This window comes from Cryptomeria japonica, chromosome 8 (genome assembly GCF_030272615.1).
Source record: "Cryptomeria japonica chromosome 8, Sugi_1.0, whole genome shotgun sequence".
Taxonomy (NCBI): Eukaryota; Viridiplantae; Streptophyta; class Pinopsida; order Cupressales; family Cupressaceae; genus Cryptomeria; species Cryptomeria japonica.
Genome location: NC_081412.1, coordinates 490,128,542 through 490,142,348, shown reverse-complemented (window position 1 = coordinate 490,142,348; position 13,807 = coordinate 490,128,542). Strand labels below are relative to the sequence as shown.

At 41.1% G+C, this 13,807-nt stretch overlaps 1 protein-coding gene across 1 annotated transcript in view; it reads left to right on the top strand.

Annotated features, from left to right (window-relative positions):
• The window catches only part of LOC131060059 (uncharacterized), a 206,042-nt gene that overhangs the window by 94,758 nt on the left and 97,477 nt on the right, over positions 1-13,807 (top strand). The gene's annotated exons all lie outside the window — the stretch shown is intronic.

Sequence of the window (13,807 nt, the reverse complement as noted above, 5' to 3'; positions counted from 1 at the left end):
GGTGGTTTACTATCTCAAGTGCCTAAAGGCCCTGCCAATCCTTGACCCCAATCCTAAAGTGCCAATAGGAGCTTGAATATGTTGCACGTCTTGCATGTGATGACACAAAGACTTATCTTGCTCCTCTTGTCGAGATCACATCTTCATTTCCTGTTGTACCGATGATACTTGTGTTTCTACATCCATGGCTCCACTTGATTCAGTGCAAAGGGATCATTGTCTTTTGGAGACAACTACTTGGGATTCCTATTTATCAGGCATATCGTCTTTGTTTATGGAGTCTCACATTGCATATTTTGAGGACACATTAGAGGATTTGCATTGCCTTTTTGGTGGTAGTGATGTCATCACATCTTTAGTGTTTTCAAATGGTTAAGATATTTTCCTCTCTTGGTTCTATTGGTGTACGTTTTATCATATACCGAACGTTAGGATAAAATACCACAAGGATATTCTATCCTCTCCTAAACAAAATCACTACTTGTGCCAAGATTGCGAGAAAGACCACAAGGTGACTCCAAGGTCTATATGTGCGAACAAGCGACTTTAGTGGGATAGCTTCTTGGGTAGTGTATGCTGAAAATCTCAAGGGGGACTTACGTTTATCAACTGGTATCATTCACAAGCCAAGCTTAGGGAATTTATCAATGACTGCTCTTTGTTTTTGGATTTTCTGATTTAGGACTTTAAAAAAAAAAAAAAAAGATAAGGGTTTAGGAATTCTAACTATTGCTAGGCTTTTCCTATGAACTCAAGAGACAGTAAAGACTGGGTGAAACTGGTAACTACACTTTGTTTTGCCACACTGGGACAACTACGCAAAGTGGGTGCAATCTTCTAGGGTTGTGCTCAAGATTTTCACACTTGGGAATAGTACCAACAATTGAACAATATTATTCCAAGTAGAAGTTAAACATCCACATTAAGGGCTCAGGCTAACTTTACACATTGAATGGAAATCATCCATCCAAAGAAAGTATGAGTAAAATCTCACCAATCTATACTATCAAATCTATCATTCATCTAACAACTTTAAAGCAAATAACTTAAGCAAATTTAATCTAAGTGTTGAAAGGAATATGCAACCATGCAATCATTTAGCAATAAAAAGATTTCAAGACAATAATGATAATGAACTTTTATTACTCAAATAGCTCTAAGCAACAATTTCAGAAATCTCTCCACGCTGAAATGAAATGAGAGAATGAGTTTATATAGAGTTTCTGAAAACAAATGAATGACCGAGATCAATCTAAGATCAACGGTCCAAATCAAGACAACCTAACTCTAATTAGAGTTTCCCAAAATAAGATCTAAGATCAACTACAAATGAGACAAGTGGCACAAGATGCTATCTTTTAGGATTGCACCCTCTAATTCTGATATTCGATGAACTTGGACACAATTTGGTCAACTTCCTCCATTGTGATATGTGGCAGCATGTTGATCCTGAACTCTAATCCTTCCAAGTCATCTGCACATAGAGAAAAAGTGATTTCCCAATCAAATTCTTGTTTCTAAAAAGCCTCTTTGATGGACAGGAGGTTCAATGCCTTAGCCAAATTGCTCTTCAAGACTGGTCTTGTGATGGCAAAGAAGATGTCTTGTGTTCTGACCTTCAGATTCTCCAACTGCATATCCTTTTCTCGGATAGTTTCTTTCTCAAGTATCTCTGCAACTCTAAGGAAAATCTTGTCTTGAATTTCCTTTATCTGTCCTTCTACTCTATCAACATCAACCTTTACCTTTTCCAAGACTTCATTTCGTGCAACCAGCATCCAGTGCCAATTGTTGAAGTCATAGGCAGCCCCCGCTTCAATTATTTTTCCATTAACCAATTCCTGTGGTGGGATTCCTTTTAGCTCTCTAAGGCATGGGATAATTCTATCTTGGATATCCTGGAAGTCAGCCCACACTTCTGCCATGTTCACAATCCTGGAAAGTAGAGAACAGGTTTGTTCATATGCTGATGATATTCCTTCCATAAACGTGGCTGCTTCTTTCCTTATACTTTCCATGCAATTTTTAGTCTCTATGGCCGTTATCTTTTCTTCCTCAGTATTTTCAGAGACTTCTTGTGAATTCAAGAGTGAAAGAGCTTCTGGATTTGCTTGATCAAGTGGCTTAGTAGTCAAATGCTGAATATATTCTTTTAAGCGCTCAACTTCTCTCTTATATTCTTTCTTCTTTTTTGTCTCTTCATCCAACTTTGCCTTCATGGAAGCAACTGAATTGTCTAATTGCTCTTTTACTTGGGTCTTTATGCTTGGGCCTAAGTCAAAAGTGGTAATCTTATATTCATGGGGACCAATATCTCCCTTTGCCTTGTCTACCTTTGGCATTGCAATCTGTACTGTCTTGCATCCTGTTTCATCTCTCTGGATGGTGGATAATTTTCTGGCTGGCTTCTTCATTGCAGTTTGCTCTAATCTGGCCAAGAAATCAGCTATGTTGTCTTCTTCTCGTTTCTCTACTATTTGTGTGTTTATTTTCAACCTTTCCTTTAGCCAATTAGGAATAGTGGGCTGCTCAATGCCTTCTACTTCTTGGTTGCCTTCCATTTCTTGGTTGCGTGCAATACCCCAGAGAGCGGAAATCATTCCTTCTTGAAACTCTCCTTCGTCATCCGTCTCATTTTCTGATTCTAGAATTTCTGTGCCAGTAGGAAATGGTGGCTATTCTTCTTGATGGATTGATTCTACATTCTTCTCATGAACTAGGGAAGGAATCTCCATCTCTGCCAATGATTGATCAATGATCAATATATCTATGTTTGCAGATGTGGTAGAACGAGATGGCTCCACCCTTTGTTTCTTTTGAACAAGTCCTTCAGTCATAATTGCCTTTCCTTTAGTTTTCGAAGAACTTCCCACTTCTTTTTCGTTTTGTTCCTTCAATTTGTCTGGCACTTTGAGAAGCTTCAGCATTCAAGGAACATTCCTCTGCTTCTCCCATAAAGTCATACGTCAAGTCCACTCTTCTTCTTCTTAGCCTTTGGATCTGTTGATCAACCCACCACCTAGAATAGTTTTCTACTGGTCGCATCAGGGTAGCTAGGTCGGCATGTTCAGGTTCTGACCATTTGATAGAAGGGAGAGATGCATCCCCATCAAAGCGTGGCTGAGTTCATTCTTCACTTTACTCCACTTGATTTGGCATAGGGAAAAGTTTAGTGATCCTAACTAAACAAATTGACAACCTAGACCACATCTTTTTCTTGATAGCATACTCGTCAACAACATCTGCCCAATAGTCTTCTATATCCACCCTATGTCTAAATCTTTCTCCATTTACTGATTCAATGTTGCCGCGAGGATCAAAATTTACCTTGGATTGATAAAAGGTAAAAGAGTACCATTGCATCTCCAATCTAGCTGTTTCAGCTGCTTGTGCTAAAGGACAAGATTCTAACATGTTTCCAATAAAGAATGGAAAAGAGATAGCAGCCTTCTGTCTTATTCTCTTGAAGCTTTGATATGATTCTAACTGTCTGAGAACTTCCAACAAGACCATCCTGTTGATTGGATAGATTGGCAATCGGTAAGGACAGCTAGTGAAACCTTAGATTTTGATATAAGTGAACTTTGGAAACTGGATAAAGTAGGATCCGTACTTGCTGATTAGACTTTTTGATTCAGGGGAAAGTCTTTTATGAGTACCTCCTTGCAATTTTCTTGTGATATACATGAAGAACGCATCATTCGCCCATTTGAAATGACTTTTCTCCTTGAGCTGCAGCTGAGGATAACAATCATATGATCTGAATTCATTCTCACCACCTCCAAATGTGTCTTTGCAAATCAGTCCTGAATACTTGTATGTTGTAGTTAGTAGATAGACTATGTAAGAACTCATGTAAAATGTCTTTGGTCTCTCCAAGTTCATCAACTATTCGTGAAGGTTGTCGCTGATTATGCGGGACCAATTGAATAACTTGGTTCTTGAGGTGATTTCGTCTATGAAATAATACTAAGTTACCGGTTCGGGTTCGGGTACCGGTTCGGGTTCGGGTACCGGTTCGGGTTCGAAGAACCCGGTATGCCGGTACGGCAAAATTTTGAAAAGGGGTTTGGGTTCGTTTGGGTTCGTTAGTACAAAAACATGTAAATTATATATGTATGCAACCTATAAGCATGAATTAAGATTAGCATGTCACATAGCATCATATAAACAACAAAACCAACATAAACTTGTAATCGTAGCATCATGATCATACCATAACAGCATCATATACATCAAGTCTAATATCAAAATGATAAAATATTCAAGTATCATTGTTTCAACTTTCAACAATTTAAAGTTTGATCATTAAATGGATTCAAACTAAGAACATCCAAGTTTAATTTTTCAAACTGAGGACCTGGATTTTGCCAGCAACACCCCCAACGGGGTCAAGGGGCAGCGCCCCTTGCGGGGGTCTGGGGGCAGCGCCCCCAACGGGGTCAAGGGGCAGCGCCCCTTGCGGGGGTCTGGGGGCAGCGCCCCCAGCGGGGTCAAGGGGCAGAGCCCCTTGCGGGGTCGAGGGGCAGCGCCCCTCGCAGGGTCCCGGGGCAGCGCCCAGGGCGCGCTCCCTGTCGCGGTACAGGGCGGGGTCGAGGGGCAGCGCCCCCGCCGCCAACACCAAATCACAACCTTCAAACCCACACGGAACTCCATGGCGTGCATCAGTTTTCTGTTTTTTTAAGACGTCTAATTTTCTGCTTTTAAGGTTATAACTTTCACTTTTTACAAGGCGGAATTGAAAAAAAAATTAAATTTGCATTGTTTTTTAACTTTACGGGCCGCCCAGCCGCCCAGGTTCGACTGGGTCCGCCCAGGTTCGACTGGGTTCGACCCCGAGTTCGACTGGGTTCGACTAGGGTCAAACCCACTCTAGGTTTTTCGAACCCTGGTCGAACCCAGGTCGAACCGGACCTGTACCACGGACCCGGTCGAACCCGGACCCGTACCAGGGGGGCCCAGAGGCGAACCCGGTAACTTAGAAATAATACATCCATGTGTGGAATAGTGCACCTTCAGGGCTGCCCATTATTCTGTTCAATAGCAAGATGATGTCATCATATTCTTTCTTGAAGTAAGGATGCAACAGATGCTTTGGCACTTTCCCTTGAGGTCTTTTCTTCTCTATCCAGGACTTGTTAACATTCGCAACACAAAGTTCAGACTGACTGTCATAGACACCCTTGGTTTGCTCCTTTGTCTTGTAGGTGGCCTTACAATGGATTGGTATGCCAAATGTCTCTTGAATGGATAATTTTGAAAGATTAGTCAGGACTTTTCCATCAGGTGCAATTATCTCTCTTGATTGTGCGTTATAGTGCAAGGCACATTCAACTATGAGCTCAACACACTCCTTGGCTGGTGGAAATCCAGCTGCCTGGACAATTCCATTGTGCATCATTCTACGAGCAATAGGTGTAGGAATGTGTCCTTCGTGCTCATACATTCTTTTCTTAAATTCCTCCAGATCAACATGTCCGAGATTTGTGTCAATGATGTTCTTCCATTTGGATTTGATCTTGGATTTCAACTGTGCTCCCTTGCTGGCGAACTTCATTGGTGCTTCTTTGATTGTCCACTTGAAAAACACATGAAAAACTAATATTATTTTCAGATTTAAGTCTGATTTTTAATCCTCTTTTCTGAAAATTTCACTTTCAGCCTGTTAAAAGGTTAAGTTTCTATGAAAAAGCAGATTGAAAGTGAAGGGTTTAGTCAGGAAATTGATAAAATTGAGGAAAATAAGACAGAAAGGCAAGAAAATTCAGTCAAATTGAATCTTTGAATGACTGAAATTTACCTTTTACTCTGAAAATCTGTCTTAAAATCAGAGAAAGCACTCAATTTCTTGACCTCTAACACTAAGAAGATTTTCACTTCTTGAAAACTTCTCTTCAAAAAATCACAAATTTTGAGAGAAAACTTCTCTTCAATGCTCTCCAAATTCTCAACCTGAGTAGTGAATTGTGAAATGAATTGGTTGAAAATATATAGAGCTTAGGGTTCTTAAACTTAGAAGTCTTATTTTTTTTGTTTTTTTTTTTCAATTATTTTATTATTATTGTTTTTTAAAAAAATTATTTTATTATTTTTTTTTGTGTTTTTTTGTTTAAAGTCTTTCCAAAATGGAAAGTTTATTTCTCTCAAAATTTTATCTTTGCCAAAAAAGCAAATAATTTTCTAGAATTTTCCAAAATTTTGAATTTCTCAAAATTTCTAATTGTTGAAAATTATTTCATGAGAACAACCTTTTATTTTGGAAAACAATTTTAATTTTTTCATGTGACAAATTTATTTTCCAACTTGTGTGCTTGTTTGATTTCATCTGAACTTGTCAAAAATTGTCTTTCCTCTTGGCATATTAGCTTGACTGTCTTCTTGCTTAATGGATCAAATTTAGGTGACTGATTAGGCATCTTCACATATTCCGCTTATGCCTTTGTGTCTGAGTTTGATCAACTTGCTTGTACAAGGGCTTGGACAATTTTCAGTCCCGTCTTATGTCTTGATTGTGAATATGTCATGCCTTAGGGTTTGTGTCTTGAAAGGAATTTGTTTGTCTTTATGTCTTGATGAACACTCTTGTCTTTTAACTTTATTTCATGCTCCTTGCTGAGTTCGTGCATGTTTAGAAGTTGTCTTGACATGTGCTTGCTGTTCATGGCGGACGTTGAAGTCTGATTTCCATCCTCTCTTTGGATAATCTTTGGACGAATTCACTTTGTCCTCATTCTTTCATGCTTATTCTATCTTCTTTGGCAAATTTGGAGGATAGGTTGTAAGGAGCTTGGACAAGTTTATTCCAATTCTTATGCCTTATACGTTTGGAAGTGTTTTGCCTGGAATCCTTCTTTTATGTCTTGGCGGAATTGGAAAGAGTTTGGACAGTCATATGTCTTCATTTTCAAGGCGGACTTGGAATATGATCAGACAATTTGTCTTGCTTTATCCTTGCAAGATGAAGTTTGGAGATTAAGGCGGGGTTGGAAGTCTTCTTTCCATCTTTGCTGGGTTCTTCAAAAAAATCAAGCCATGTTTCAATGCTTCCCTTTGCTTTCTTCTAGAAGGCGAGTTTGGGAAAGTTTTATTTGTTTTATTGTTTTAATTACTTCCTTGTAGAAGGCGAATTTGAAAGATCCTCTTGCATCTTTGCAGATTTAGGAAGTTTTTGTTGAGACATGGACCAGCTAGGACTCGAACCTAGGACCTTCTATACGCTGCTGGAGTGCTCTACCATTGAGCTATTGGCCCCTCTTGGACCAGTCCATCGTCGGTTCGGGTGTGGCTTATTTCCAACACCAACACCCCCCCTTAAGCCACACCTCTCGTGTGCTTGGGGCTCCTAGCCTAGACCTGGCTCTGATACCAAGTTGAGACATGGACCAGCTAGGACTCGAACCTAGGACCTTCCATACGCTGCTGGAGTGCTCTACCACTGAGCTACTGGCCCCTCTTGGACCAGTCCATCGTCGGTCCGAGTGTGGCTTATTTCCAACACCAACAGTTTCTAAACACGTGTCTTGCTTTATTCGCTTTATTCACTCCTTAACTTGGGTGAACTTTGGAAGGTTCTTGATATGCTTTATTTTGAGCCAACTTTTTAGGAAAGTCTTTACCTTGGCTTCCTTCTAGAAACGCCATGTCATCATGTTTCCATTTCCAAACCTAAGCGAACTTGATCCCTTGTCTGTCTTTGCTTTTACATGCCATGTCATTGCCAACTTGGCTTTGTCTCAAACTTAGGCGAAATTTTGAAAGATCTTATGCTTTTCAAACTTTGGCGAACTTGGATGATGCCTTGGACAAGTGCTTGGACATGTTCGAACTTGGATGAGTCTTTGACAATTATCGTCCAACCTTTCCTCATGCCTTAGTCCATTTTGACTTGATTTTGCCTTCTTAACCCCACGTAAGAGTTTCACTTACTCATGCCAAGAGTCAGTTAACCTTTGGTAGGAGTTTACCGTCTGTCGGACAATTTTGCTTGATCATAAGGTGAGCCTGACTGAGTCTTGGACAACTTTCCTATGCTCTGGCGGACATTGATCCTGCCTAAACATCTTCCATACTTGACATCCTTGGGCGAATTTACTGATTATCTATCATTCCACTTGTCTGACTTTGAGCCTTGACAAACTTGTCTAAGCATTTGCCATTTTTACTTATCCAACTTAGGCGAAATTTTCAATGTGCCATACCCAAACTCTTCCTCTATACTTGATCAACAGTGTTCATGCCATGTTGGTACCATGCTGGTTCATCTAAAACAAAAACCCTAATTAGGGTTTCCACTTTGCTTTTTGCACTTGGAGACCTCATTTTCGAAAGAACATGGGTAGTAATAATTTGGCGTGGAGATCAAAACCCTAATCTCGGAAAAAAGCATAAAAAAGCATAAAAAAGCAAACATTTGCTTTTTTTACTCAGAAGCAAAATTTTTTGAATCTGAAGACATGGGCAGGACTGATATGACCTAAAGAACAAAACCCTAATATCAGAAAACGCAAAAATTTTGAAACCCTGCTTTTTATACCTTTAGATGAGATTTTCAAATTCTGACAACATGGGCAGAGATGAAATGACTTGAGGAACAAAACCTAGATGCCACTTTCAAAAAAGCATAAATTTCTAAAAATAGCAAGTCATTAGAAATGACCCAAAGCAATTGCGATCCTCGTCCTTTAGACCTTCTAAGCACTTTGACAACATTCATTCATGATTCTGAACAGTATTTCTAAATTTGGCTCGGGATGACCTCAAATCTCAAACTCAAAACTCCCTTAGAAAATGGATTTACGAAATTGCAGAGCAAGGACAAAACCCTAAAAAGCAAAAAAAGGGGGTCCCCATCTGCGATGGGGTGATGTGTGAATTAGGTCACAACAAGTTCCACTTCTTTGATTGGGCATTTAGTTCTTGTTCTAGAGGAGATAAGGTTTTCTAGCATGAGGACACCCGAATTGTATTCAAAGACACATATTTGGATTCAGATTCTCTATTCATCTAGACTCTAGATTATGGGAATTGCATCTACAATCGCTAGCGGATCTATTTCTTCCCAAGAGGAGTTATGTTGTTTGCAAGTAGTGGATCAATTTTTGTCTTTACACTATCACCATCGGCATAGGGTTACTTCTTAATGGGGGAGATTTATAGTCTCTTGTTTTCTCTCCTATTGGGGGGATATTTATTGTACATTTGTAAGTAGCTTTTTTGTCCACAAAGTTTTTTCCTTTTCTTCAATTATGTGAGATTTATTTGTTTGTGCATGGGTACTTAATCAGGCCTTGTAATTGGGACCCATCTAGGCATCCATCCAAGCATCCGTGCATTTTATTATACTCCTAAGTTGCACTTAAGGGGGGGTGTTGGTGTGAAAAACGCAGATTACCTAATTATTTATTTTACGGTCCTATTCATACCAGCATACTTAAGCTTGCTTGTAAGGTCATGTATTTTTTTTGTCTTAGGTCATAGGATTAAGACACTTCATGATTTGATTATAGCCTAGGGTTTTAGCTAGGGTTTCATCTTTATCGTTATATTGAGGATTTATCATCGTGTTTTCTAATAATTATATTTTGCATTTAATGAAATCTTAGGCTTCATAGAAAATCAGTTTCTTTTCTCTTGTGCGTTAGGGTATTTTGTTGTAGGTGATCTTTGGGGAGCTGTGGGGCAATCATTAACTCCAACAATTTTGCTTCCAATAAATTTACGGTAACTAGTCAAAGATCAATGTATTCTTTCACTCTTGATGTGGGGGAGGTTCTCTATGCCTCAAAATTCATATTTGAAAAAAAGTTTAGTTAAATAAAACACAGTTCTGTTTTTTTTGATTAGGCAGGCTATATTTCTTCATTCATTAGAGTTTCATTGGGTGCATGTAGATTATCTTGGTGGTTGAGGAGGTGCTAGTTGAAACATGTTGGACACAAGAATTTCATAGAGAATGGTGGTATTGACTTGGAGCAATGCATTGATTCCATGGAAGGAAGAAAGAGATTATATGGTTTTTGAAAAAGTATTAGAAATAGTGTCCAACAATTACAAGACAGAGTTAGGAAGAGGTGGCTTTGCAACTGAGTACAAAGGAGTTCTCTCATAGCATGCCAATGCTGATAAAAAATCCCAAAGCATTTTCTCTTTGGTTTATTAATGAAATTGTGATTTTATCCCACATCAATCTAAGAAACATAGTGAAATTGATTGTTTGTTGCTTTGGTACTCAACTTCCCTTGCTTGTCTACAAATTTGTGTTAAATGGGGTATTCTTTGAACATCTAGAGTTCCTAGGAAAGTACTTGTCTTGGACAAGGTGATAGATTACCGAAGAGACTATATAGGGTGTAGAATACATGTATTAGGGAGTCTCTTGGTCCATTTAAAATTGTGATGTAAAATCATTGAATCTTCTCTTAAATGATACTTTTTCTTCAAAAGTGGTAGACTTAAACTTTTCACCAGTCACCTAATGAAATGCATTTCAGCACCATTTATCTCTCTAGAACTCCAATTTGTGTGGATCTGAATTTTAGGAAAAACCACCTATTTACTGACATGAGTGATGTTTATAGATTTGGTGTAGTTTTGGTAGAGCATCTTATTGGTCTGCAACCCATATTTTCTCCACTTGAGTTGTCTAGATAAGGTAGGTGTAGATAGTTAAAGGATAGTAATAGTAATAAACTAAAAATTAGAGAGAATGGTTTCTTTAAACCAGATCAACCATTCACATTATGCCCTTTGATGTTTATACATAGATTTGGATAGTTGTTTTAAGAACCATAACTCGCAATATGGAAAAATGAAACATTATCATTTCTTACTACTTTATATAATTAGTACTACTTGACAAGATTTTTCATGAAAATTCACAGAATTATCTAGATAAGAAGTCTCACAAAGGACTCAAATTTGTTGGCGGCAATATTGTACACGGAAATAAAACTAGTTAATTAAGTTGTAATTGTGTTGGTTAGTTGGCAACCGAGGGGTGGCAGTTGCGGTGTGACGGTTGGCGCTCGCACCCCCTCGGTATCTTTATATACTTCCGAATGTAACTTGTGAGGGGGAAACGATCAGGAATGGAATAAGATCTCTTATATTACATCTAATATCTATAACATTATTATTCTGCATTATGTGTTTTATCTGTGTGCTTTAAGTTATTCACCCGAGAGGGCAAACATTTGGCGCCGTTGCCTAGACGTACTCGGGAACGGAAGACGCGGATGGCGCACGGACGCGATGGGCCTACCTGTCAGTGAGATGAACCCAAAGGCCGACAACGCTCACACGGAACAATCGGCGAAGGGGAAATTGAACCCTGTAATAATCCCGACACAATGTTGAGATAAATTGTGGCCGAAAGGAAAAATAATAAAAAGTTTTTTTTTTTTGTGTACATGGCGTGTGCTTGCTATGTACAGAAGTGATTAATGCCCAACTTATTGAATAAAGATAGAAATAAAAAAGCAGAAACGGACGAGTGGGAGGCCGCGCAGAGGGCCTTGATTCTGGAGCAGCCAGTAGAACGTAGATTAAGGCTGAGGCAACTTGCCGAAGGACAACTTGCCGAAGGGGGGCCCGAGGGGAACGAAGGAGGTGTCATGGAGGGTGCAGAAGCCGAAGGAAATTTCTACGCGTTGCTAGAACACCGTAGGGTGCGGAGCCACGAAGAGTTTCTGGAGGAAACAAGGTTATGGAGAGATCTAGTCGAAGAGACCCGAGATCGGTTCAGAAACTTATCCCTTACACCACAAAGTGAGGATCACCAAGGGAGCTAGGAGTGGGCGCGGGTGACAACGAAGGGGAGGATAACCGTACGGTAGGTGCCACACTCGGCAAGCAAAACACCGTACCTCTAGTCACCCACGCAGGACACACCACCGGCACCGGAGGGACCGGGGGGAGCGGCGTAGGGGCACAGACACAACCACAGCCACCTCCAGGAAGACGACCCCCATCGATGGGGAGTAAACAGAAACTGCCGAAGTTCAATGGCGACGGGAAGGATGATCCAGTCCGCCACTGTCGAACGTGCGAAACCATATGGTCAGCGAACGGTGTTACCGACCAAGACGAATGGGTAACACAATTCCCAGCAACCTTGAGAGGAGTGGCCATAGACTGGTACTCAGATATGGACAAGGCCAAAGTCGGCACATGGCCCGACCTGAAGAAGGAGTTTGGGATAGAGTTCTACCTCCTGAGAGATGACAACGAAATAGTCACCGAGATCTATGGAACGAAGCAGAACAAGAACGAGACTGTCCGAGCCTATAGTCGGCGGTTGAAGGAACTATTGGGAAAAATGGAGATTCAACCAGCAGATGGGTTGAAAAAGCGATGGTTCGTTGAGGGACTAAAGCATTCCCTCTGAAAGAAGATGAAAATCGTTCCACCTACATTGTACGAAGACGCATACAATGGAGCGATGGATCTCGAGAGCGAGACCAAGACGTCGAAGAAAAAGAAGAAGAAGAAGGTAGCTCGTCCGAGGAGAAGGACTCGTCACAGGAAAGCAGCAGCGACAACGAGGCTGGCAAACGGGTGCAAGCGCTCCAAAAAGACATGGAGCGAATGAGGAGGGAATTCAAAACAATGAGAAGCACCGGTCGGACCGAAGGGGACATATGGTGCACTGAGTGCAAAGAGGAGGGGCACACAAAGGGTACTTGCCCGAAGAAGGCATTCTGCGAGATTTGCCAAGTGATGGGACACTCCACCAAGGAGTGCCCATACAACATGAAAACTCGGAATACGCAAATGAACCAGGTGCTGTTCACGGAGCAGGCCACAACGTTCGCACCAGCGGGTACGGGCCAACAAGTGAACAACAATGCAACCTCGGGAGGCTATCGAGATAACCGGTGGGGAGGACGAAACAACAATAACAATAATAACAACAATAACAACACAAGGAGCAGGATCCAATACGACTCCAAAGGTCGACCGATGGTACAATGCAGAGCATGCAGCCAGTGGGGGCACTTCGCCTGGGACTGCCCAAAGGGAGAGGCCACACAATATTTGTGCAAATGGTGCGGACCGGGAGACCACAAAGACGCCACCTGCCCGAAGTCCGGCGTCAACTTGCTCAATGTCGAGGAAACCAAAGAAGTTGAAGTGCTGGTCGTAACCCGCGCCCAAGCCAGACACGCAATGTGCCCAGACTTGGAGATGGAGAAGCGAAGGGAACGGGAAGCACAGGAAGAAATTGAGAAAGAGATACGAGAAAGGGCGAAGATGAAGGGTACGGTGAGTACTTCCAACCGACTGGAGGCGGAGGATGCTATACTAAATCAAATTTTAAAATTAAAACTGGAGGTTCCTGTGAAGGTACACGACCTCCTCCAGACGATGCATCAATTACGAACGGCGTTGCTGAATAATCTCTCCCAACCACGCACCAATACCAACTACCGCACAGATGTTCCTGGGGGATCTGCAATAGACCCCATGCTACTGGCAGTTAACATTGGAAGGAACCTGACCATTGTGGAGATGGGTATCCTTGGCACCATTCTAACCGATACCATCGTTGATGGTGGATCAGGAGTGAATGTTCTTCCAGAAGAAACCTGGCTGAAGCTATGGAAGTCGACGCTGTGGCCATCTACATTCAATCTTCTCGGAGCAGATTAGCATGGAATCAAACCCATCGGGACACTAATGGGCCAACAAGTTACCATCGGGACGCAACCCTTCATACTGGACTTCGTGGTAATCCCACTAAAGAAAAAAGGGTATGATGCGATCTTAGGGAGAAGGTGGCTGGTGGCAGCCAAGGCCACCCACAACT